The 25959-nt window shown below is 35.4% G+C and overlaps 1 long non-coding RNA gene across 1 annotated transcript; it reads left to right on the top strand.

Moving 5' to 3' along the window:
- The first annotated feature begins 650 nt into the window (after positions 1-650).
- Positions 651-24048, top strand: LOC140594957 (uncharacterized). The gene is made up of 4 exons (XR_011996242.1): positions 651-1450; positions 1529-1626; positions 20993-21087; positions 22960-24048. It is a non-coding gene; the product is annotated as an uncharacterized lncRNA (long non-coding RNA).
- The last annotated feature ends 1911 nt before the right edge of the window (positions 24049-25959 follow it).

The raw sequence follows: 25959 nt of genomic DNA on the forward strand, positions 1-25959 counted from the left end.
ATCCATGTGTTATCAAGCATTATATATATGTATAAATAATTTGTTCCCCTACCCTATAAAAATATCTGTCCCCCACCCTTTTACAAATATCTTTTGGCATTTTCAAGATGCTTCTGGAAATGAAAAAGGATTGGCTCTAAACATGAACAAACATAAACGTCATCAACAAAAAGACACTATAAATTACACACAAAGCCCCTTCTAGTAAATCCAACCATATCTAAATCTTTTTGTGTGTTTAGTATGTTGACAAACTTTATCTTTACCCATCCTGCTCATATTTTAACAGCAAACTTAAAGCAAATCTTATACATTATTACAAATGCATTTTTTTCATAAACTTACTGAATATTTTTATTTCATTTTTTCTTAATTTGCAGAATGGTAAGGCTTAAAGACTTTTTTTTATACAGAACACTTGGAAGTTGCCTTAATAAAAAGAAGCTCCATGAATCACCAGGTGAATTCGGCAGGCTATTTATCTCCTGTTGCCATGCCAATGACGTCTGACCACAATATGACGTAATGAGTGCTGTCTAGCTTAATAAAAGATGAGTTCCCCTCCAGTGCTTCAGGACAGAGATTTCAATCAGCTCACAGTCTGAGACCCAATCTACCCTCAGGTTGAAATCATGCTGTCAGCAGCATCTCAGCTTGCCTTGAAGAGTGCTATTGGAAGCATGTTTGCTTGGACCAGCTCCAGACTGAGAAAGCCCACAGCAAAAGATAAACTAACGAGCAAGGACAAGAACATTTTCCAAGCAGTGATGACTTCTGATCATATTCCTAAATTCTTTATCCTCTGTTTGGATGTGGCACATGTAGGCTTTGATCTAAAATCAGTTAAACTCCCAGAAGACTGGTGTCTGAGGAGAAGGCTATCTGATGTGATAAACAGGAAATTTCCATCAGTCCACTGCAACTAGAATCCTCTGTAAAAGAGAAGAGTATGAAGAAAAAAAAACTCAGTATAAAAAGGATTCTCTCTTCTTGGCTGAGGGTCTGGTTGACCTCAAAGATACGCATGGAGCTATGCATTACACAGATCCAGCAACCAGAGCTGCCCTATCATTGCCACATCTCCTCAAAATTACAATCCTGTATGGGTTTCTTGCCCTAGGTGAGAGCCCCAACATTCAAATGAAGGAATCACTCTTCTTTGACGCTGACATAGCTGGGCTCAGGACTCTGTTGTCATGGAGAAAAGAGATTACTGGCCTCCACAGTAACCCATTAAACCTTCTGGACAGATCAGGAGACCGAGGCAGTCTTCCCAGGATCCTGGATTCTCACTGTTGCAGGGCAGGACAACAGCTTTGGAGCTGATGGGCCACAGTCCCCTTGCCTCTCTGACACACTGCCCTGTTGGGTCTGACAACGGTCATTCTAAGGAAGAGAAGAAGTCTTTTCAAAGACTGATGATGAAGCACCTATCCAGCATTAAGCACATGTAAGCATAAGTCAGGTATGAGCAGAATGATGTTTGGGTATCACAGTGTTAACCTAGAGTTCCTGTTTTGTCTATCAGAAGACACATACTTCCTCCTACACCTGGACCATGGCACAATTTCAGCCCTATAAGAAGAGATCTGCCAGCCTGCTCTAACTGAAGCGCAAGTCAGTAAAGTATGTAATTCTTACTGTGTCTAACTCAGTTGGCCCCCTTTGCTACTGTCATTCAGATCAGTATTTTTTTTTCTGAAGAGTGTGGTTAGTAGAGTATTTCTAATAGAATACTGAAAACTCTTGCCTTGTTTTAAATGCAAAGTTATAACCAAAACCAGAAAGAGAAATAAACGAGGGTTGGCAAATAATAACAATGATTTAACACATTTGTAAATGTTTGAAAGGTAATGTAAGAAATTGGAACAAAATAGCACTTCTATATTATGTTTTAATCACATACTTTACTAGATGATTTTTATAAAACTAGATAACATGTAATACAGTGACAAAGTTAATGAGATTCTCTAAGTATATATATCATGCACATATTTATAAGTAATGAATATTCATTAGCTTATCAAATATTCTTTATTAGATATTGAATGAAGGTTATTTTTATGGAAATATCAGGTGCTTAATACATAGAAAACAAAGCACTGGTAATTGTTTTTATCATTTCATAAATCTTGGAGGTTTGCATGCCTTTTTTGCTTGGCCACAATATTTTTTACATTATACTCAACTGGGAGGCCATACCACCTATATTATGTGTAATTACTGAAACCAACAAAATGCTTTTATGTTTTTAAGTCTTTCAGGAGTGTTTATATTCCTGTGTATGGTGATTTAAAAGAATAGTATTATGCTCATATAAACAAGTATTTTCTGAAGTCCCTCCAAGACCAGCTCTCAGTAGGATGCTATAGCTAGGAGGGTAAATTCTCAAGGTAGAATTAATGCCTTTAATGAATGAATGTTCTCTTTGTAGTAATAAAACTCACACAGAATAAGCCAGTAAAAATCAATTTAGGAGTGCCCATATTCAACCATAGGAAAATTAGTGCTATTTTGCATTGGTAACTTCTTGCCTATAATTTTTGTTAAAGTCCAATATAACAAAGCACCCAACACAAGAATGAGAAAGTTGAATGACATATATTTATCACCCATTCCCAGGAGTGACCTAGGAATGTGAAAGAAGTTTTAGGTCAAATCTGTAATAGAAATGTAAGTGGCATGCTAACTTTTTTACTCCAGGGCTATGTACAAATTATCTAATTCAAATTACGGGGTATGTTGAGTTTAACTTTTTCCTTCTTTTTTTCTTTGCCAGTTTTTTTGGAGGGACAGTATCTCCTTAACTTAGCATCATGCAGAATTTCCTTCATTTGCCAAAAAATCAAATATAATTAATAGGTTTTTTTGCATCTTTATCTAAAACATCATTTTATAGAAATTTATAACCAGATTTACACTAATGTTAATTAGGAAGATTAAACAAAGAGAAATACTTACCCCAAATGAAATATAGTAAACCTAGAGCTATTCTAAAATTTTAAAAGTTTAAGAAAATACTCTAATAAGGACATATTTAAAAATTAAGGTAAAAAGCATGACTAGCTCTAGTCTATGACTGAGAATATAAATTTGATCTTTATAGAATGTTCCTTCCCATCTAGATGAGAAAATTGAGTCTGTTTCAGTGTGATTAAACAAATCATTCAGAATGACATGGTTGTTAATGTGGCAGAGCCAACATCTAAAGTCAAGTTATCTAACTCCCAAATCAATGCCTTTCCATTATTGGCATTTAATTTTAACAACAACAGAAAGAACTCATCAATTGATTAACTAGTTAAGCAAGATCATAAGAGAGCAGATCATGTGGTAAATAAGTAGCTTCCATCAAATAGGGATGGAATAAAGCTAAATCCAAGACTGTGCTTTGCTCAGGAGAAGTGGGGTTGGGATAATACTGTTATGGGGGCTCTGAGTATCCAAGTATTACCAGGAGCACAGCATCAAGATGGGGATACAGCAGGGAAATGATGCAGAGGGCACTGAAGGAGTAGAAAGGCAAAAAATAAAATCATAGGCCAAGTTTATAACTTTTCTAAATGCTGGACCTGAAATCCATGGTTCTCCAGAATTACAGTGTATAAAAACCAAATAGCAGTGTCCTGTGCTGCTGCCACTAATGCACATACTCTCACACCTAGCAGGTGTAATAGTTAGCTTTATGTGTCAACTTGGCTAGGCTATCATGCAGTACCCAGTGATTAATCAAAATTAGGTAATGCCATGAAGGTATTTTGTAAATGTGGTTAATTCCTACGGTCAGTTGACTAAGTAAAGGAGATGGCACCTTATAATGTGGGTGAGCATCATTTAATAAATTGAAGGTCTTAAGGGCAGAAACTGAGGTTTCCCATATAAGAAGGGATTTTTGCCTTAGGACTCAGCTTGCTGGGCTACTTAACTATCCTCTCAAATCCATTGTCTTTACCCATGAAAGAGTAGCAATAAGTCCTAATCCTAAACCTTTGAACATAATGTAAGATTAAGTATTAACAAGAACCTGTAGTCAGTAATTTTATCACTAAATTAATTTCATATGCTGTTTCTCACTGACCCTCATGATAACTTGTGAAATATATGTTATTATTATTTCTATTTTATGAATGTTGACATTGTTAATTTGGTTTCTCAGGATTAAACTTGGGCTTTCTCTCATTAAAGTTCAAGTCCTTTCTAAATATAAGGAGCTTAATACTATCTTTTAGTAAATTCAGATTTTTATGTCTTTATAGAAAAAAATTTTTGTGGTACTGACAGAAAGTTCTTATTTTTACATTTTGCTACATGATAGGAAAAATAATGAATATAATCATTATTTCCAAAAATGAGTTACCACATTAATGCAATAGAAAGAAGTAAATATTAGAATAAATTTTTAGAAAATCAAATCAGCTTTTTATACTTGTATTCCAGTGCAAAGAGTGAAAATTTTATTGTGTATGTTAATTAGGCAATATTATTTGTTTTTTTTTTCTTTTTTCTTTTTTTAGGCAGTATTATTTGAAGGCAAATCTCTTTCACAGTTTTATATTGTTAGCAACATAGTTCAAATATCAACAATTTATTGTTAACTCGTGTGCCAGCACCATTCTAATTGTTAGGGGGATATGAAAAAAAAAGTATAAATGAAAGTATTTGGCTTCAACACTAATGGTTAATCTTAACAAAGAGTGGTTAATGGATGTTCATTATGTGCCTGGCATTTTGCTAAGTGCTATGCAAGCATTACGTACTTTACACCTATGTTGGAGATGCCCCTACTTCTATTCCTGGGAAGCTTACAATGATTAAGTTGTCCACTATCACACAACTAGAAAGTAGTAGAGCAGAACCCAGACCCAGGCAATAGGACCATAAACTTTGAACTTTTTACCTGTAAGCTGTATCAACTCCCTAAAGACAAAACATACAAACAAACCTATTACAGATGTATAATACAGGAAACAACACAACACGAGATGTGAAAAATTAGATATTCAAATGTCAATATTCAAATGTGGATAAGAAAGGAGAAACCCACTGAGACCTAAACCATCTTTCACTGGAATGAAAAGCATGAGGCACAACCATTTTTCTGTCTTGTTTGTCGTTGAATTTTAGGCACATTATAGGCACTTAATAACTATTTTTTGAATTAATTATTTTAAAATGATTAGCAAATCAACATTGGAATAGATTTTAAATGTATGGAGTAGAGAGAGGGCGTCATTACTAATGTGGAAAACATGGCTTTGTCTTTCATTTATTCTACCGACAAATACTGCTGACTTTCACTATGCTAATGACTCGTATAGAAAATGGTGATATTAATGTGGGCATGCAATTCAATTATTCTTAGTCTGATGAAAGGAGCCAATCCAAGTTTTGGAGGAAGCAGACTAAAGCACGGAAGTTTATTTGGACATGGACAAACGGTGGTCTGATCTTGCTTATGTCCTGGAGCAACCACATTAACTTGAGGGAAGGTCATAACTTATAAGGACAGGGTGCTTTGTGACCCCATTATATATCTACATCTATATCTATTGCTATATACTTAAGTAGACCTTAACAAAACCTTAACTAGGAATCATTTTAACACAGACCTACAATTGGCATAATTGATGAAATCTGAAAGTGGTTTAGATGCTTTTATTTATCAATATTAAATTTCCTAATTTATATAATTCAAATATGGTTCTGTAACAGTGTTCTTGTTTTTCAGAAATATAAGCTTAACTATTTACTGCTAAAAGAGTACATTATCCTCAACTTAGAAATATTTCAGGAAAAAAAAAACAAATATATGATAAATTCTAAAGCAAATGAAGCAGAATAGAAACAGTTAGTGAATATGAGTAAAGTTTACAGAGGAATTCCTTGTACCACTTTGCAACTTTTCTGTAAATTTGAAATTATATAAAATTATACAATTTAAAAGCAAAACAAGAACTGCGGATTAGCTCTTTAAGTGAGGTTACTTATATCTCCATCTAGGACTTGGCTTAACATTACCTGCTTGATGTTTGAACAAGCAAGATATTAACAGATTATCATATGAATTATCATTTCCAAATGACTTGCAGCCTGCATAGTGATTTTTGGGGTTCTATTTGTAATTCCTGCTAAGGCAAGCAACCAGTCGATTAGGAGAAAGTAAGGCATTGTGATAGACACATCGTATATATTATATTTAAAATGTCAGTGCTAAGTTTTAAATGATGAATACTGAATTTTTTAAGGAACATCTAAGTAGAGATAATTATTCCTATTTTTTGACAGGTAAAATTAAAGCTAAAAGGGTTTGGCTATCTTGGCAATTACCAGTAAGCCATAGAGCAAATATTCTGTGTTCTGGCCATACAGTAAAATGTTAGGGGGAATTCTGAAAAACTACCATTGCCTGGGCTCTGATCTAGAAATTCTGGTATAGTTTTTCTAATGTGAGTCTGGGGCATCAGTTGTTTTTAAATGTTCCTAAGTGATTCTAACATACATCTTGGGCTGCAAAACATAGCAGTAAGGATAGGTTGCAAATAAGTGGGTAATCTGACTCTAAATCTTCTCATCTTTCTATAGCAATATGTGTGATAAAGTAATAATTACAACTTATCCATGTAGAATTTAATGACTGTTCATTCATAATAGAAAACAACTCAAAAGCAGCTTAAAATTTTCATAAAACTTATGCATAATAATTATTGCAGATATTGCTCCCGAGTTTTAGTTCTCTTATTTTTACATAGTTCTACAAGATCTAATATAGTTTCTTATACAACTTGTTCAAATGATATATAAGACTTTATTCAGGACTATTGTAACAGGTTTAAGACTCACAACAGGGAGAAAAATCAGGCTCAACTGGTAATACAGCAAAGACAGCTGGGGATTTCTAGTCTAGGAGTGAGGATATGAGGGGATGGAACACACCAAGAGGAGGCATCAAGGATAGGCATATTCTTGCTAATCCCACTTAATAGGATTCTTGCTGAAGGCAGGCCAGGGTAATCAATAGCAAGGATGGGAGATTCTCACTAAAAATTTAATAAGATTCTTGCTAAGTCTGGACTCAGTAAGGACAGTTTACAAGGCCAAGGCTTTGGGAGGAGAACTCAGAGGAGCCTGACTAAAGGCTGGACTAAGACAGACTCTTTGTTATAATATAAGAAATATAAAAATAAGTCAAAGGAGTCATAGGTTGATGTTTCCCAGCACAATACTTGTTTTCCAGCTACCTATTTCTTTCTTGTTGCAAGCAGGCACAGCAGGTTACTGAGCTAAGTGGAGGTAGGTAAAATTTATAAACATACTAAAATATCCTTCATATAATAGAGAATAGAATAGTCCTTCAGGGGAAAGGATCGATGTATATTCCAGCAACCTCATGGCATCTCTATGCTGTCTTGGCACCTTACCTATGTTATTCCATTTGAAACCCCTTGAGGGCTGGCATTAATCACTGTTAAGGAGGGCTGTCCTTAGTATTGGAGAAATGGGTAGAAAAGGAATAAGATGAACCAGTCTAACTCTTCTTTCTGCCTTCGGAATTATCCTCCTTGAATTTAACTTCCACGTTGCCAAAATGTTAATATAGTTCAGGAGTTCAGTGAGTGGATCTTAGTGTTTTATTCTACAAATTAAAACTCTTTATTGAAATCTACATTAATAATTTATAAATCCCATAAGGAAGTGACTGATTAACTGGTCCCACCTCTTTTCATGAGGCTCAGTTTTCACAAGTTACCTTATACTTCAATGAACTATTAATAATCTCCTCAATGGTTCTCACATTCATACCCTTTCATTTTATCTATCTCTCTTTTCAACTGAATTATTCTGTGACTAATAATAACAAACAACAACTCTAAAATCTCAGGGAACACAATTTCATTTCTTTCAAACAATACACATTCACTGCATTTGGGTGTGAGCCTAGTGCTCATGAAACAGGGACCCAACAGGTAGAGTAGATACCATCTCTAAGACTGCCAGTCACAGTGCTAGAGGGAGAAGGAAAGCCCAGGTTACTGGGCACAATTGCTCCACACCCTGCCTGATCTAGTGGGGAAAAGGAGAATGTGCCCCAAAGGGGGGGAAAAAAGCTCTTCAACTAATAACACCAATGATTACCACACACTGGTCTTCTGGTGAACTCACACAATTCTTTCAAAATTCAACTCAAATATTTCTACCACCTATGTACCCATTACTCTTATTTGTACTTAGCATATCATACTGAAATGATTAAATTACATGCTAGTTCTCCAGCTACATTATTAGTTTGTTGAATCCAGAAAGTATATACTATTCTTGAGTTTTGGGCACCTAGGTCATTGTGTGTTTCATTGTGAGGATATTGTCCAATCAGTGAGAAATCAATAAAATCAATCTAGCCAACCAACTCTTCAAATTTCATAAATGTGTGACATTTGCCATTAGATATGCAGGCTTCTGGTATAAGGCTATCCATTCCCTAAAGAGGTCAAACCATACCATGAAAAAAATAATGTATTTCTGCATCATTATAAATGAACCTGCTAGATTTGTCATTTATATAACCATAAATCTGTAACAGGCATTTTAATTAATTTAATCTGCATATAAACCCATTTTACAGACAAGGAAAGTGAGACACAGAGAAGTTAAAGAACTTGCCATGGCTAGAGAAAGGCAATGCACAAATGAAACTGCAAGTCATCTAGCTTCAGACTCCTTGTTCTTGACCACTAGACTGTGCTGATATTTTTGAGCAGCATAGCTTCTTGAAAAGATAACCGAATACTTTGTTTGGGGAATAATAAATGGAGGGTTTTACATTGATCATATCAGTAGTACCTAAACACTTGTCTATCTGTAGATTAATATTTGGATTACTGTGTGGGATTACTGGGTAAGGACCTCCCAGGGAATCAGACATTCTATTTAGTATATTTGAAATTTAGAAATAAACAAAACTCACATTATATTTATACACAGTCACACTTGTAAATCACTGCTTTAGAATATTTTTATTTTCTTGTAAAGCAATAGGAGGCTATTCATTAACTGCCAAACTAATAATGTCAGGTAAGGAGATCATTTATCATAATGATCCATAGGGATGGAGTATTAGTTCTTTCCAAAGAAACTTGTTCCAGTCATATGATAAAAGTTGAAAAGCCCCATGGATATTAGCTCTCCCTGTTGCTAGCTTATGGAAATGTTAGTACCATACTTATGGGCATATGATAATTTTAAGAATTATCTGTCATAATGACAATGTAATTATATTAAAATTCTTTAAATAAAATGAAAACAAAGTTTATAAATGTATATTTTTATTTGCCAAGAATTTTTCTTTATGCCAGCTAGTATTAAAATATTTTTAAAGAACCCTAATGTTAAGTGAACTGAATAAAGATTAGACAGGTGCTTCAAAAAAAATCGTAGGGTTGTTTAAGCATTGGAATAATTTAGCTCAACTGATGAAATTAATCTTCACATAAGGGCTTCATGCTAGCCTGCACTAATGTTACATATAATTTATATGGGGTACTCAGCTTAAAGTGATCACACAGTATTACAACAATAAAGCATACTGACAGCTTAAAAAAAAGATAAGCTAGAAAAGTTTATCTGAAGATCAAAGAATAAAATAGATGATATCAAAAGTCGTTTTTACATTTCAGTCCTGAAACAATCCACTAGCAAGATACTCATTTCTGCAAAATGAAAGCACACACACACCTGGTACCTGCATTTCTGCATATACATTTCCAAAATGCCACCAATTAGCTCTAAGATGATAATATGACCAGTCTACAGGGCTGTATAATGGATGGCGTTGTTTTAATTAGTAATAATTGATGTATTTATATGCTTTCTAGTCATAGGAGGTCCCACTAAAGAGTCATTGACTCCATATGACATCCCCCAAATCATACCCCAATGAAAGCTAATGACACTCATTAAAATAAAATAGCATTCATAGAAAGACACTGGGAATTCAAATGATCTCCCATAATATAGAACGTTGTTACTAGATTGCTTTAGCTATAGCAATGGGAGAGCATATATGAATATTTGGAAAAAGAAAATGTAACATTTGCTTCTTTGTTGTATTTCACATCTATCCACACCAAACCTAACCTTACTACCCATTTCTGCTGTGTCCAAAATGCTTCGAAGCTTTAGAAAATGTCTGTCTCCCTTTGGGCTGGTTCCAAATTTATGTCACCTTCAGTAATCATAAACATGAACCCTTAGACTTCTCCACAGCGAGGTATCATTTTAGATTCTCCCACTTTATTTAGTTTCTTCTTTTCACATTTAACCTCATGTGGTTACTTTACCACTCTCTCTTCCTCCCTTTTTCTCCATGTACACATCCATGCACACATCCTCCCCCCAACTATTTCAGGATACATTACACGTACCATCTGCACTACTCTTAAGGAGATGATAAAAGTTTTCTCTATTAAAAGATTTCTCTTTACCCATGCAAATGTGGTTACATTTATTAAGGCAATTTATTTTTCTGTTTTGTATTGTGGATAGTTATTTACATTTCCATCTTTATTAATTATGGTAAAAGCCTCTTAAAGACCCTGGTATTTTTATTTTTAAGAATTGCCTCCACATTATCCTGACTCAAGTGATTTTTTTTAAAAAATGCTCTGAGGAGAGTGATACTTATTTTTTTTAGATTTTATTTTATTATTTTTTGAGATTGATGCTTTTAAATCATCTCTATATCTGACATTGTCTAACTAGTGCTCAGTAAACATTTTTGAAAGGGAAATATTTTATTTATTTAATTTTTATTTTAGATTTTATTTATTTATTCATTAAGGACACAAAGAAAGAGGCAGAGAACAGATAGAAGGAGAAGTAGGCTATTCACAGGGAGCCCAATGTGGAATTCGATCCCCAGACTGGGATCATGCCCTGAGCCACTGCTCAGGATCACTGCTGAGCCACCCAAGTATCATGAAAGGGAAATATTTTTTAAAGGAAATTATTTAATAAAGTTCTCTTGGTCTTTAATTATGCAAATATTAATGAATTAGATCTTATTTACCATATACAAAATTCTCCCTTATAAGGAAAAATGGCAGGATGAGATACTGGTTGGTTATTGTATATTCTCTATAGTCAGAAATACTATACACAAGTATTTTTAATTTAGTTCAGTCTCTACCTAAGGCTAGATTCCCTAGAAGAAAAACCTGACAAAGATTCAAGTCCATGTGATTTTTAAGGCAGTGCCTTCAGGAGAAAGAGCATAAGGGTGCAGGACAGGGCAAAGTTAAAGAACATAACATAACCTCACAGACAAGGCAGCTCCCATTTGGCTGAGAATAATTCTATTTGATCTTTAGCAACCAACACTATTTGATCATTAGCAACCAACACTCACAGCAACTGGGGGACATGTGCATCAAGTTGGTGCAGGGGATCTGAGAAAGGCACCAACAGTGTCCACTACAGCTCCAATTTTTAAACACTTATTTAATATTTAGCAGGGATCCAGAGTGTTCTGAACACTGCGAGGTCTCTTCAAATGTCCAGATACATTTTAAAATTTAACATAATGTTAAATGTTACTAATTTTCATGACTCTTATTAGTAATTAAGCTTTACAATGCTATCAGGCAGCTATTTAAAAAATACTTTCAGAAGGTATATATAATAACATGGTTCTTCAGGATGGAATCTTGGCAATGATTATCTACATTTTCAATGTACACGAGACACTGTCCCTTCCTTCCTTTCATTCACTATCTTTAATTGAAGCTGTTTATTCAAGTATTCCTCCTTCGCTTAAATGCAGCCTCTTTAGGCAATGTTTGCATTTATTTAGATATACACTACTGTTGCATTCCTATTCAGTAAGTGCTTAGTTCATGACTAATGAGTAACTAAACATATGTATGAATGTATACAACTATAATGATATGGTGCTTGGACCGAAAATTCTTTTAGTGCATCTGAGAAGGAAGACAAACATATGGAATAGTAATTAGCTTAAATAAGGTATAATTTACTTCTAAAATTGGTTAGAAGAGCTATGACTAGGAAACTAATGGAATGATAAGACATTCAATCTTGGTGAAATATTTTTCAGGCTGAGAATCAACAAGGATGAATAATCTGGTTGTTGAATCATCTAAATAGAACAATAAGGCCCTGCTTGTAGGGGAAAGATTGGAATGAACTGAAATAGCTCATTCTTGAATTCTGTGTAAATACATATTTTCAGGTGGTGGATTAAATATGGAACTGGGAGAAGAAACTGGTTTACTTCTAAGCTTGCACATTTGCACATCATTTTTTTTTTCAATTTGTCAGATTCTTGGTACAGATGGTGTACCAAGTGGTTTAAAAATCTGTCTAACAACAACAAAATCTAAAGTCATCACTCCTTTTCTGCAGATGTTGATTTTTGTCCTTAGGGCAGCTACCAAGATCAATAATGTCTTTCCCCCTTAATAACACACATTTAATTTTTAGTTTTTTATGCTCAAACTTTAACCCCAAAATGATTTTAAGGTGATTATAATGATATTTCAAAACAAACATATTGTTCACTTAGTTCTGTTTGGTTTCATTTTCTAAATATCTTAGCAGTTACCTTAATATTGATTATTGAAGGTGTGCTCTAGCTTTATCTCTGTTCCTAATGTGAATCCCCATTTTCTGACTCACACCATCAATGTGGCCAGAGCTTAAGATTCAGGACTCATTATTCAGAACAAAAGCTGTAATACACAGATATCACGTTATAGAAATGATGTTGGGCTTGCCAACACTGATACCTTGGAGAGTAGAGGAGGAACGTTGAGACGAGCATGGAAAATAGAAAAGAGACAGCCCAGGTAAGCATTAAACTGGATGTCCAGACAAGGTGCTGAGACAATGACCAGGTAGTAACATAACTGGAGGATTACAGAAAATCGTTAGACAACAAATTCCGCATTCAACCCAACTACTCCTTTTTCTTTAAATTTTACACCTATTTTTTTATTATTTATTATAGAAAATAGGACCTTAACATATTATTCCTAATTTAATAAACACTTATTGAACAATAATCATGAACTAAATATTTTAAGTATTAGAAATGACTTTTTATTAAGTTGGAGATTGCATATGCTCATTTGAGAGGCACTAGTATATAAACCTTGATATTTAAAAGAGCTTGGAATTCAGAGGCTATGAGGGGAAGCACAGTGAGTTTCCTCAGGTCTCATTTCATGGATACCTAGAGGGCCTGGGTTGTAAGATTCAAGTAGAAATGAACCAATGAATCTCTGTGAATATTTGCTAAATAAGGGGTATAATTCCCTTGAACTTGCTCTGATTTATCTTAAAAATGCCTAGGGGTCTACCATGTTATAAAGATCAAACTAAAACCAGGATAAATCCTGCTTTAATATGCAGAGAGCTCCTTTTGTATGGCAGATACTGTGTTGGGTACAAGGAACTCAATAATGAAATAAACATTATCTCCTGGTTTCATGGGGCTTATAGTCATGTGGGTTTCAACCAGGAGCAGTTAAACTCCATAGGTAGGGTATGGAAAAGTGTCACGTGAGGAATGTGTGTGTACATAGTAGGGGAGGGCAAGCTTGGGTGCTATTGACTGACATAATAATTTGGCAGTGCTATGGCTCTTGGGTGGTTAACATCTAGGTATGGTAAACATCCTATACTGCCTTGGAGAGACCCATATAAGGAAGAATTGCCTGCTCAAAGTGTATATACTGTCTCCCTTGAAGAAATATACAGGAAAGATTATTAACGTGCCCCTAAAATATGGCATAACTCATATAAAATTAAAATATGGCATCACAGCCCATATAAAGCACATTACAACATAAAATTGAGATGTTTAACTCAACTTTAGAGCTTTAGAGAATTAGGGAATTTCTTTCATAAGAAGCAACAACTGAAGGATGAACAAATTTAATCACATGAAATAGGATTGAAGAAATGTCCTGTATAAGGAACAAACAGAAATTTGCATCGAGGTTATATGATTGCTGGTGGGCAGGGGAGAGAGATGAAGATTGATCAAAGGCCAGGAGCAGGTTATTCAAGGCCTTATGAGTTATATGACAGGCTCCTGCATATTACCCTGAGGAAAACAGAAGGTCACTGAAGATTTTACATTTATAGGGTGACATGACCATAGATGTAACATACAATTTTTCACTTACAGTTTATAGAATAAGTTGAGATGATCTTTCAATATCTATTTATGTCTCCAATAAACTCCTCTGCCACTGCTGTCCACAAGCACTAAGAAGGATGAACAAAGAATAGAGAAGATAAACACTGTAACAGAACACAAACTGGATATTCAATATAGAAGGAAGACTTTTCCTGCCTGGACCTTCCTGCTGCCTGATATAAATATAATGCAAGCCACCTATGTAACCCTAGATTTAATAGTAGCCGTATTAAAAAAAATTACAAAGAAACAGGTTACAGAAATGTTATAGAAATCTATGTTTAATTGGGGTTCCAGAGGGTGCTGAAAGGGACAGAGGACCAGAAAGCATATTGAATAAATCATAGCTGAGAACTCCCCTAATTTGGGGAGGGAAAGAGGCATTCAGATCCAGGAGATAGAGACATCCACCCCTAAAATCAATAAAAACCATTCAATGCCTCGACATTTAATAGTGAAAGTTGCAAATTCCAAAGATAAAGAGAAAATCCTTAAAGCAGCAAGAGACAAGAGATCCCTAACTTATATGGGGAAAAATATTAGATTAACAGCAGACCTCTCCACAGAGACCTGGCAGGCCAGAAAGGGCTGGCAGGATATATTCAGGGTCCTAAATGAGAAGAACATGCAGCCAAGAATATTCTATCCAGCAAGGTTCTCATTCAGAATAGAAGGAGAGATAAAGAGCTTCCAAGATAGAAAGAAACTGAAAAAATATGTGACCACCAAACCATCTCTGCAAGAAATATTAAGGAGGACTCTATAAAGAGGGAGCCCAAAGAAATAATCCACAAAAACAGGGACTGAATAGGTATTACGATGACACTAAATTCATATCTTTCAATAGTTGCTTTGAATGTGAATGGGCTAAATGATCTCATCAAAAGATGCAGGGTTTCAGACTGGATAAAAAAGCAAGACCCATCTATTTGCTGTCTACAAGACACTCATTTTAGACCTAAGGACACTTTCATCCGAAAAATGAAAGGGTGGAGAGTCATTTACCATTCAAATGGTCCTCAAAAGAAAGCTGAGGTAGCAGTCCTCATATCAGATAAATTAAAGTTTATCCCAAAGACTTGGAATAGTAAGAGATGAAGAGGACACTATATCATACTTAAAGGGTCTATGCAACAAGAAGACCTAAAAATCATGAATATTTATGCCCCTAATGTGGGAGCTGCCAAGTATATCAATTAGTAACCAAAGTAAAGACATACTTTGATAATAATACACTGGTAGTAGTAGAATTCAACATGTCACTTTCTGCAAATGACAGATCTTACAAGCACAACATCACCAAAGAAATATGAGCCTTAAATGATACACTGGACCAGATGGATTTCACAGATATATATGGAACTTTCCAACCAAACACAACTGAATACACATTCTTCTCAAGTGCACATGGAACTTTCTCTAGAATAGACCACATACTGGGTCACAAATCAGGTCTCAACTGATACCAAAAGATACCAAAAATATACCCTGCATATTTTCAGACCACAATGCTTTGAAACTAGAACTCAATCACAAGAAGAAATTTGGAAGAAACTCAAACACGTGGGGGTTAAAGAGCATCCTACTAAAAGATGAATGGGTCAACCAGGATTAGAGAATAATTAAAAAGATTCATGGAAACTAATGAAAATGAAGATACAACTGTTCAAAATCTTTGGGATACAGCAAAAGCAGTCCTAAGAGGGAAATACATCGCAATACAAGCATCCCTCAAAAAATTGGAAAAAACTCAAATAAACGAGCCAATGTTGCACCTAAAGGAACTGGAGAAAGAACAGCAAATAAAACCTATACCCAGCAGAAGAGACTTTATAAAGATTCAAGCAGAACTCAATGAAATAGAGACCAGAAGAACTGTAGAACAGATCAATAAAACTAGGAGCTGCTTCTTTGAAAGAATTAATAAGTTAGATAAACCATTAGCCAGCCTAATTAAAAACAAAAGGGAAAAGACTCAAATTAATAAAATCATGAATGAAAATGGAGAGATCACAACCAACATCAAGGAAATACAAACAAATTTAAAGACATATTATAAGCAGCCATACACCAATAAATTAGGCAATCTAGAAGAAATGGATGCATTTCTAGAAAACCACAAATTACCAAAACTGGAACAGGAAGAAATAGAAAACCTGAACAGGCCAATAACCAGAGAGGAAATTGAAGCAGTCATCAAAAACCTTCCAAGACACAAAATTCCAGGGCCAGATGGATTTCCAGGGAATTCTACCAAACATTTAAAGAAGAAATAATACCTATTCTACTAAAGCTGTTTTGAACGATAAAAAGAGATGGAATACTTCCCAGCTTGTTTTATGAGGCCAGCATCACCTTAATTCCAAATCCAGACAAAGACACTACCAAAAAGGAGAATTATAGACCAATAACTCTGATGAACACAGATGCAAAAATTCTCAACAAGATATTAGCTAATGCGACCCAACAGTAATTAAGAATATTATTCACCATGACCAAGTGGGATTTATCCCGGGGATACAAGATTGGTTCAACACTCGTAAAACAATCAATGTGATAGATCACATCAACAAGAGAAAAAACAAGAACCATATGATCCTGTCAATAGATGCAGAGGAAGCATTTGACAAAATACAGCACCCATTCCTGATTAAAACTCTTCAGACTGCAGGGATAGAGGGAACATTCCTCAGCATTTTAAAAGCCACCTATGAAAAGCCCATAGCAAATATCATTCTCAATGGGGAAACACTGGGAGCCTTTCCCCTAAGATCAGGAACATGACAGGGATATCCACTTTCACCACTGCTATTCAACATAGTACTAGAAGTCCTAACCTCAGCAATCAGGCAACAACAACAAAAAATAAATAAATAAAAGGCATTCAAATTGGCAAAGAAGTCAAACTCTCCCTCTTCACAGATGACATGATATTGTACATAGAAAACCCAAAAGACTCCCCTCAAAATTGCTAGAACTCATACAGCAGTTCTGTAATGTGGCAGGATACAAAATCAATGCCCAGAAGTCAGTGGAATTTCTATACACTAACAATGAGACTGAAGAAAGAGAAATTAAGGAGTCAATCCCATTTACAATTGCACCCAAAAGCATAAGATACCTAGGAATGAACCTAACCAAAGAGGTAAAGGATGTATACCCTAAAAACTACAGAACACTTCTGAAAGAAATTGAGGAAGACACAAAGAGATGGAAAAATATTCCATGCTCATGGATTGGAAGAATTGTGAAAATGTCTATGCTATGCTACCCAGGGCAATTTACACATTTAATGCAATCCCTATGGAAATACCATGGACTTTCTTCAGAGAGTTGGACAAATAATCTTAAGATTTGTGTGGAATCCAAAAAGACCCCAAATAGCCAGGGGAAAATTAAAAAAGGAAACCAGAGCCGGAGGCATCACAATACCGGATTTCAAGTTGTGGTACAAAGCTGTGATCATTGAGACAGTGTGGTACTGGAACAAAAACAGACACATAGATCAGTGGAACAGAATAGAGAACCCAGAAATGGGCCCTCAACTCTATGGTCAACTAATATTCGACAAAGCAGGAAAGACTATCCACTGGAAAAAGGACAGTCTCTTCAATAAATGGTGCTGGGAAAATTGGACATCCACATGCAGAAGAATGAAACTAGACCATTCTCTTACACCAGACACAAAGATAAACTCAAAATGGATGAAAGATCTAAATGTGAGACAAGATTCCATCAAAATCCTAGAGGAGAACACAGGCAACACCCTTTTTGAACTTGGCCACAGCAACTTCTTGCAAGATACATCTATGAAGGCAAGGGAAACAAAAGCAAAAATGAACTATTGGGACTTAATCAAGATAAAAAACTTCTGCACAGCAAAAGAAACAGTCAACAAAACTAAAAGACAACCTATAGGATGGGAGAAGACATTTACAAATGACGTATCAGATAAAGGGCTAATATCCAAGTTCTATAAAGAACTTATTAAACTCAACAGCAAAGAAACAAGCAATCCAATCATGAAATAGGCAAAAGACATGAACAGAAATTTCACCAAAGAAGACATAGACATGGCCAACAAGCACATGAGAAAATGCTCCGTATCACTTCCCTCAGGGAAATACAAATCAAAACCACAATGAGATACCACCTCACACCAGTGAGAATGGGGAAAATTAACAAGGCAGGAAGCCACAAATGTTGGAGAGGATGTGGAGAAAGGGAACCCTCTTGCACTGTTGGTGGGAATGTGAACTGGTACAGCCAGTCTGGAAAACTGTGTGGAGGTTTCTTAAAGAGTTAAAAATAGACCTGCCCTATGACCCAGCAATTGCACTAGTGGAGATTTAACCCAAAGATACAGATGCAGTGAAAAGCTGAGACACCTGCACCCCAATGTTTATAGTCGCCAAACTGTGGAAGGGAAGGAGCCTTGGTGTCCATCGAAAGATGAATAGATAAAGAAGATGTGGTCTATATATACAATGGAATATTACTCAGCCATTAGAAATGACAAATACCCACCATTTGCTTAAACATGGATGGAACTGGAGGGTATTATGCTGACTGAGTGAAGTAAGTCAATTAGAGAAGGACAAACATTATATGGTTTCACTCATACGGGGAATATAAAAAATAGTGAAAGGGATTATAGGGGAAAGGATAGAAAATGAGTGGGAAAAATCAGAGAGGGTGACAAAGCATGAGAAACTTCTAACTCTGGGAAATGAACAAGGGGTAGTGGAAGGGGAGGTGATGACTGGGATGACTGGGTGACGGGCACTGAGGGGGGCACTTGACCAGATGAGCACTGGGTGTTATAATATATGTTGGCAAATTGAACTCCAATAAAAAAATATACAAAAAAAAAAAAAACCCAAAAAACTGAAAAGCAGAATCCCTATTTGTACCAATTGATTAAAATTGGGAGAAAGAATGAAAGCATCATGACCCATTTTCTTTCTGTCTGTGGATAACTTTATTAGGCTAACTTCATGTAACAAATTGATGATTGTTTTGTTCATAAATCAGGACCTATAGTTTCATTGATTTTACCAAATGCCTGTTGTAAAACTAAACAAGAAGTGAAAATTCCTGTTTATTTTAGTGCTTCACTTATGCGAATGTTTAATTTCTGAGATAAGTGTAAACAGACTTAGAAAACTATTCATTCAAAACCCAAAGTCCTGCAATACAGTTAATTTTCATTATTGCTTCCATTTAAAAAATTGCACACTGTGTAAAGTCATTGTGAGGATTCAAAGAGTTAAATATATATAATACACTAGACCTGTACCTGGAGGCACAGAAGTGCTATATATAAGATATCAGTGTCTTTGTTTTTTAATTAAATTGTTAGGGATAAAAGTTGTCTTTTTTTAAATTAAGTTTTTATTATTTATTTTATTTATTTATTCATGAAAGACACAGAGAGAGGCAAAGAACACAGGCAGAGGGAGAAGCAGGCTCCATGCAGGGAGCCCGACATGGTCTCCAGGATCAGGCCTTGGGCCCAAGGCAGGTCTAAACCGCTGAGCCACCTGGGCTGCCCAAAAGTTGTCTTCTTTATGCTGATCTTCCTGCCTTGCCCTTTTCTTATGCAGAGAGTTCTCTAGATTCCATTCTAAGTGTATTAAATTTTTAACCTATTGTTATTTATTTTCCCTTGTTAAGACTCTAATTAAATCAATAAAATTATGTACCTTTAATATAGGTGTTAATCTCTCCTATAAGCACTTCATAATAAATAATTTGTAGATGTGGCTTGAGTGTTTTCTTTCATTTCTATGGGGTAATATGGATTTTCTGTATTCCATCCCTGCAGAGGAGCTTTGGTATATTTTTTCCTTGGATACCAAGAGAACTTTGATCCCCTTTACTGCTCATGTTTGTTAAGGGTTATAAAGCCTCAGATGTACTCAGGAATTTATCAGCCAGAGCAAGCACAGAAAGAGATGTGGGGTGACAGTCTGTCCTGGGACCAGTAGCAGACTAATTCTGAAGCAGATGTTTTGCAGGCTCACTGGGATGCCACCTATGGGATGACTGCCTCTGTGAGTTTCTTCAGATAAAATATATCTTCATATACTCTATCCTGAACAAACATTAACATCTGGGTGAAAGAAGTCTATGCAATACTACATATAATTGTTAAATGTAATTCTTTGTGCTCTGTTGTGCTTTGACATTTGAGAGTTCCTCTGTATGCATTACCTATTTGGACATTTGGGCAAGCCCTATCCTCCCTTATACAAATATATCTTCGCATATTTAGATTCCAGACCCAGCCCAGGCTCCCTTTGCCTTTGAACTAACCAGCCTTACCTTGGCTCTGTAGTAGCCACATGAGGTCCTCTAGTTATGTGTGCATGAATATAAGGTATTGGGTCAGTAAGATTTGAACTCTTTGAGGTAGCATTGCATTTCACAGATTTCTACCCTGGCACCATGTTTTATATATAGTTATGTTATATAAGTTTTTTCCTATAAAACTTCTGAGAAACCAAAAGCTTTTATAACCTTTTTAAAACTTAAGCTAAAGGAATTGACATGAGCTTACAAAGAATTCTGCACTTAGAGCAATTATTTATAACTGCCTCCAAATAGAACTAAAGCTGTGACAGAGATTTGGAAACTCTGAAGGGAGATTGCTTTAACGTTTTTTTGACTGGTGAGGTATTTTAAATGAAAACTTCATAGAAACATTGTCTATTGGCACAGTGTTTTATGTTGCAATTACTGGCTGCTTAACTTCTCCTGTGTTTCTGACAGTTTGTAGACAACAGACAAAAATCCCCAAATGGACTTATGCTTTACATGAAAATGTTGAATGGGTGAAGTCTTCACAAAGAATATATTTACCTGATGTGAGTATATTGGAGCTGGGCTGCCATGTAAAGGAAGAACCCTATTCCACAGGCATTCTGCTTCCCTAACAGTACAACTGTAAATTGGCAAAGGTAATAGATGTTTAGGGAAGCTCAGAGTTTAAATTTGTGCATTTTTTTTTCTGTGTGGAAACCCATTTAATTCCCATTCTTTAATCTCGTGTTTTGTTTGCTTAAAATTTCACTGAAAGAATAAAGATGTACAGGGCTTAAAACTGTTTCAGTCCCTAGGCTTCACTGGTTGGTGTTTTTGAACAGGTCAATTGACCTATTGGATTTCAGTGTCCTTATCTGTAAAGTGAGGGTAAGATTTGTAAAGACAACTCTCACGTTGTCCTCCTCACTCCTTAGCCAGTTGAGAGGCCATGGTCAACCATTATAATCCCTCATTTGCATGCATTCTCAGAAGTGATGCTGTGCCCTCCTTTGTTCATCACCAAGGCACATGATTATCAGCTAATCCTAATTGTGGTGATATTTATTTTACTCATTTGGTTAAGGTGGTGTCCAGCAGGGATCTGCACTATAAAATTAACCTTTTACCTTTTAAATTCATTATTACTTTGGAGATACTTTGAGAAAAGGTTAACCTCATTCTTCTTATCAAACAATCACCCACTAGGTATTGAATTCCTTGTAGACTGTTTAACTCAATCATGCCTTCTGTATTTAAAAGAGCTTTTCCTTCTTTTCATTAATTAATTTTTTTATATTGATACAGTTTCATGGATTCTTATTTTATTCATTGCTTTCATTATTTATTTTGATACTCAGATTGTCCCAAGTTTGGCAAATGGGACCACCTTTAATCCAGTATCTGTGTGTTTTTGATAAGTACAATGAACACTGCCTTACTTTCTGGTACAACAACACAATCTAGGGTCATCAGTACTTTCACTGCCTTAGCAGAGCAGCCAGCCTTTCTTTCTAAGGACTCCTGTTTCTTTTAAAGAATGATATTAAAGATCTGATGTAGTCCTAATAGTTTATTTTGCTTTTGTTTCTCTTGCTTGAGGAGATATATCCAGAAAAGTGTTTCTATGTCTGGTGCCAAAGAAATTACTGCCTATGTTTTCTTCTAGGATTTTTATGATTTCAGGTTTTGTATTTAGGTCTTTAATCCATTTTGAGTTTATTTTTTGTGCATGGTGTAAGAAAGTGGTCCAGTTTCATTCTTTCACATGTAATTGTCCAGTTTTCCCAACACCATTTGTTGAAGAAACTGTCTTTTTCCTACTGCATATCTTGCCTCCTTTGTTATAGATTATTTGACCACAGAAGTGTGGGCTTACTTCTGGACTCTATTCTGTTCCATTGATCTACATGCCTATTTTTGTTCTACTACCATACTGTTTTGATTGCTAAAGCTTTGTAGTACATTTTGAAGTCTGGGATTGTGATACCTCTATTGTCGTTCTTCTTTTTCAAGATTGCTTTGGCTATTCAGGATCTTTTGAAATTCATTACAAATTTTTGAATTATTTATTTTATTTCTGTGTAAAAATGTTTTTGGTATTTTGACAGGAATTGCATTAAATCTGTAGACTGCTTTGGGTAGTATGGGCATTTTAAAATTTTTGGTTCTTCCAGTCCATGATTGTGTCATCTTCAGTATACTTCATCAATGTTTTTAAGGATTTTATTTATTTGAGAGAGAGAAAGCACGTGCAAGGGGAGGAGCAGAGGGAAAGAGGGACAAGCAGACTCCCAGCCATGGGGCTTGATTCCACGAGCCTGAGATCATGACCTGAGCTAAACCAGGAATCACACACTTAACTGACTGAGCCACCCAGTTGACCCTCATCAATGTTTTTTTATACATCAAAATAAAATGTCTTTTTTTTTGCACAGCCAAGGAAACCAACAATAAAACAAAATAGCAATCTACTGCATCAGAGAAGATATCTGCAAATGATATACCTGATAAAGGGTTAATATCCAAGATCTATAAAGAACTTATACAACTCAATACCAAAAAAGCAGATAGGCAGAGGACCTGAATGGACATTTTTCCAAAGAACCCATAGAGATGGCCAGCAGACCCATGAAAATATGTTCAACAGGGAAATGCAAATTAAAATGACAATGAGATTTTACTTTATACCTGTCAGAATGGCTAAAATAAAAAACACAAAAAGTAACTAGTATCAGGGAGGATGTGGAGAAAAGAGTATCCTTGTGCACTATTGGTGGAAATGTATATTGGTGTAACCATTGTATAAAACAGCATGGAGGTTCTTCAAAAAATTAAAAACAGAAATACCACATGACCCAATATTTCCACTGGGTATTTACTCAAAGAAAATGAAAATGCCAATTTGGAAAGTTATATGCACCCCTATGTTTATTGCAGCATGATTTACAATAGTCAAGATATGGAAGCAATCCAAATGCCCATTGATTAATGAATGGATAAAGAAAATGTGGTGTATATACACAACAGAATATTACTCAACCATAAAAAAGAATGAAATCTTGCCATTTGCAACAACATGGATGGACCTAGAGAGTATAACACTATGTAGAATAAGTCAGTGAGAAGAAGACAAATACCATACAAATTCACTCATATGTGGAATTTAAGAAGCAAAGCAAACAAATAAAAGAAGAGCCAAAAAAAGACATTGGGATACAGACTGGTGGTTGCCAGGGAGGAGGAAAGAGGACAATGGATAAAATAAAGGGGAATAAGAGTATACTTATCTCAATGGGCTGTGAAAAATGTATAGAATGACTGAATCATATTGTGCATGTGAAACTAACATAATGCTAATGTGCTAATTATGCTTGAATAAAAAAAAATCTTAAAGAAAAAAGAAAACATGGAGATCTAGCTAACTAATCCTTGCTACCAATGTTTCATTGTTTCTTGGCTTTCTCTGGCTGAGAGTTTTTTTTTTATTGTGAATGGGTGTTTCTCTCTCCAAGCAGAAAGCAGACTTAGGGATCCCTGGGTGGCGCAGCGGTTTGGCGCCTGCCTTTGGCCCAGGGCGCGATCCTGGAGATCCTGGATCGAATCCCACGTCGGGCTCCCGGTGCATGGAGCCTGCTTCTCCGTCTGCCTGTGTCTCTCCCTCTCTCTCTTTCTCTCTCTCTCTCTCTCTCTGTGTGACTATCATGAATAAATAAATAAAATCTTAAAAAAAAAAAAAAGAAAGCAGACTTAATCATGGGACTCACAAATTTTTAAAAATGTTTGTTCTAAGTCATATCTGCTTATGGGAAACAAAGCAAACAAAGGTGACATTAATAGAATAACTACCACATAAACATGGCAAATTTATCATGAACTAAAGTCCTGACAAATACTACATGGTCAGAGTTCGCATAGACCCAAAATTTGGTCTCTGAAGGACACAAAGTGAAGATGATGCCTTTGGCACAGTCAACTTTACCTTTTTGTTTGATTTATTTTCGTGAAGTCTTATCCCTCTCCAAATTCAGGCAGAGAAGTGAAGGAGATGGAGGAGGATGGGGGTTTGTATATTCCACAGCTTTCATTTGTTCCCTCTTCATAAACACATCATAAGTAGAACAGTTCATCTTTTTTATGGTACCTTAAGACTGAAGAGAAGCAAACTAAGGAGGTGTGACATATTTTGTCAGGCACATCAAGCTCTTCCTCCTGAAGAAATAATTCCATACAAAGAGTAAATATGTTTAAGCTGTGTAATGTCTTTCTCAAATATATCAGCAAGTTGTATTATTTTACTGTACCAGGCCACCTTGTTGATGTTCACTGGTCAAGTGGGTAACATGCCATTTGATGAAGATGGCAGAGATTAATTTCTCTATCTACTTATTTTTTCACCAATAAGGTTAACAGCTGAGAGTATAAAACTCTACCTATAAATCTGGGTTATACTATTATTATGAAAGTCATTTAGTTTGGTAAAATAATTTACTCATTACCATAATACAATCAGAATGATTCATTTCTAATATTTCATTATATCATTATTGACCTTATAAGAGAACCTGCAGGCAAAGCACAATCAAAGTGAAGAAAACTATAGAAAAATGAAAATCTTGTATCAATACTTTATGTTACCATGTGTGTCAACTTTAGTTGTAGTTATTAATTCTATTTTCGTTCATTGTTCACTCTTGAGTTTACAGATAAAATTTGCAACAGGGCTGGGAAATACACCAACATACTGTACCACTTTCAAAGAAAATTGGGAGCTGAAATTATATTTATTCAGCAAATATTTATTACTTATATGATGCATAAATCACAGTGTTTAGATAAATTGGAAAATATATATAAATATATGTATGAGGAATCCCTCTGGACCTTACAATTATATTGAAAAGTCAAGTTATACCTTGGCAAAGTACTGCAAAGTACCTTCAGAATTTTATTCTGACTTCTGACTATTAAGTATTATTAATATTATCCAATTTCAAATTGAAATATTAATGACAGACAATAACAACAATGAATACCCTAATGTAAGAACATGAGTAGCCTTTCTTTCTCTTTTTTAAAGAATTTATTTATTTTTCATGAGACACACAGAGAGAGAGAGGCAGAGACATAGGCGGAGGGAGAAGCAGGCTCCTTGTGGGGAGCCCGATGTAGGACCCCAGGATCATGCCCTGAGCCAAAGACAGATGCTCAACCACTGAGGCACACAGGTGCCCCCATAAGAAGCCTTTTTGAGGTTACATGGCTTATGTGATGAAAGCTGAAAGCAAACTCAAGTCTTCTGATTTAAAAACTTTATGTTTTAAAACCCCTACACCAGTTGGGAAACGATTATATTACAAATGATTGTTGGGATCTATGAGTATTGTGAGTGGTTTCTGGAAGTCAGAGTTACAGAGGTGATGGGAGCTGGGCTATGA

This window comes from Vulpes vulpes, chromosome 13 (assembly GCF_048418805.1).
Source record: "Vulpes vulpes isolate BD-2025 chromosome 13, VulVul3, whole genome shotgun sequence".
In the NCBI taxonomy this organism is placed as follows: Eukaryota; Metazoa; Chordata; class Mammalia; order Carnivora; family Canidae; genus Vulpes; species Vulpes vulpes.